This window comes from Gavialis gangeticus, unplaced genomic scaffold (assembly GCF_001723915.1).
Source record: "Gavialis gangeticus isolate Ggan-Ray unplaced genomic scaffold, GavGan_comp1, whole genome shotgun sequence".
Taxonomy (NCBI): domain Eukaryota; kingdom Metazoa; phylum Chordata; order Crocodylia; family Gavialidae; genus Gavialis; species Gavialis gangeticus.
Genome location: NW_017728993.1, coordinates 23,687,035 through 23,689,654, shown reverse-complemented (window position 1 = coordinate 23,689,654; position 2,620 = coordinate 23,687,035).

Here is a 2,620-nt window from a genome sequence, read left to right as displayed (position 1 = left end):
CAAGATGGAGCACATGCCCAAAAAGTAGAGGTGAGCCTGGGAACCAATGGCATGTGTCCAAACCCCCTGAAATGTGGCACGCAGCATCCTTCTGAAGGCACAGCATTCCCTGCTGTGCTGTGCTGCCCAGCGTGGCATGCTGCAGACCATCCCATCACACCCATTCAAATTGTATTTTCCAGTGGAAAAAAAAAAAATCACACAGCATCTGCAACCCTCCAGAAGACTGCAGGAAATGCAAACTGCCCCTGAGAGCAGCCTGCCCTATGCTAGGCAGAGGGCCAGTCTCTGTATGCCACTAAAGCAGCATCAAACTGTTTGGAGAGGGCACAGGCCTTTCCAGTAAGTGCATTAAATCAAGACCCAGCAACTCCGAAAATAAGGGTTGACCCTGACACACTAGTGGATCACTTATAGGGGAGAACAGAAGACACTTTGTCTTCTCTGCCGCTGATCTGGCTTCCCCCTCCAGAGGGTTGCCTGAGCCATTAGTAAGATGGTAATTGGAGCAGCCTCATTCAGCACTTCAGCAAAGGGTGCCAGGATATGTCAGTGCCTTTCATATGTGCGTGCTAATACTCAGTGGGGCTGAGGAGTTCAATCTCTGTCCTGCCTCTGAGGCAGGCACAGCTGGTCTTTGCCGATGCTGCACACACAAAGGCCAGGTGCCTCCCTTAGAGGCTGTAAATCACCGTATTGTCTTGCATACAATATGCATCTTTTCCCCCGAAAAACAGCTGCTCACCCCAAATGGAAGCACCCATGACTGCAGAGATCCAAGTACTTGCCAAGACACTGGTACAGCCTGAAGCAAGAGACATCAACCTTTTTTCTTTTAGATCAGCTCAACCACAGGGCCAGGCACAGTGACTTCAGCTGCTGAAGGATGGCAACAGCACACATGGACATCTCCATGACTGTTCTGTGACTCAGTTTCCCTTTGCATTGAGTAGGGAACATGCAATTCATCCTGCTCGCATCATGCAGTCAGGCTTCTCCATCCAAGTTTCAAGCCCTGTGCAAGTGAATAGTATGAGATATGTGAATGTTTTGAATCTACATGTGAATGTAAGGTTACTTTCTGATGAAGTTGCTGATGCCAATGCAGGTATAGTTTTTACTTTGTTTGCAATATATTCTGAGCGTGCTGGTCTGGCAGCACTTTTCCCCCTGCTTATGTATGGAGTCATTGATTTGTGAAGGCTCTGGAACAGACATAACAAATAGCATGAGGTGCCAGGTCCTGGTAACATGTCCATGTTCTGCCACCCCTTCCTCTGCCCACAGCTCCACCAGGCTGATCACAGTGGATGCATCAGAGGAGAGTTTGTAAAGTTCAGAATGAGGCTCAGGCCCTTCCCTAATTTCTCTTGTGTTCTGATTGGACAAGGAGCTTGACTTCCTTGCAGTCCCATAGGCCCTAGTGGGATCTGGACCCCAGGGGCCTTTGTACACACCACATTTTTTGCCCTTTCTTGCGCTGCAATGGCACGACTGTTTGCACAGGTGGGTTTTCCAGCTGCTTTATAAGTCTTTCTGGTGCATTAAAGTAAAACTCCTTAGACATAGTTTAGTTTAACTCACCGCAAATTAAAGTGTTGTGTACATGGATTTGTTGCATGCAAACACAAAGTCACTCAAAGACGTGTAATGAACATCTTTGTCCACCAGATGGCACTGCAACTTTTTTGTAGTTCACCCCTTTGAATTACTTCCGCTTTCAAATTGCTTCCACTTTTTTATTTCTTGTGCGCTTTGCCAGCACGGCATGGGAGGTGGCTGGGCTGAGAGGAGCAGTGGACTGTCCCACTCTCCTGTGGTGCCAGCCAGGGATCGGGCAAAATTTGTTCGAAAACCAAGTCTGTGCAAGCACTGATGCACCGCTCCAAAATAAACAAGTTTAAACTTTATAAACCTATTTAATTTAATGAGGATTAAACCCCGTGGTGTGTACAGGTATGTCAGGAGCTCTGATTGACTAGAGCCTTTTTAAAAAAAACACAGGGTCAGGTCATGAGTGGATGCAGAGATGAGTCAGAGCTAAACTGATTCATGCCAAGACCCAGTTCTTCACTACTTTCTCCTTTAAATAAAGCCAGAGGAAGATGCTTTGCTCCCATCCTCATGTTCTCCCCATCAGGATTAAGCTGCCAGCCACAGATCTCTAGAGCAAAGCAGAGGACAACTGTAGCATGGGGCAATCTGGATATGCCCATTGCCACCACAGTGCACCTGGAACCAGAAACAAGGCAGGGGCAGGAAAGGCAGTTATAACAGGGGTCATCTCACACCTCCATTTCTGCCCATGATAGAGCACTACAGCACAGTTTAAAAGTCATTGCTCTCAAATGGATCTCATTTTATTAGGTACCTTCCTCGTTTGGAAATAATAATCACAATAAGTCTCTGTTCTTCTCACCCCTGCAAACACAAGCCTCTGTAAAACCGGCAGGGAGCCGATGAGAACAGTCACCCTGTAAATTAACACAGCATCTTTGCAGACTCAGAGCTGGTATTTCTCTGTGAGAAAAACAAATAGCAAGGAGAAAAAAAAAATCCAGACCAAATACAGATGAAAAAAAATAGTACAGACCAAAAAAAAAAAAAAAAAAAAAAAAAA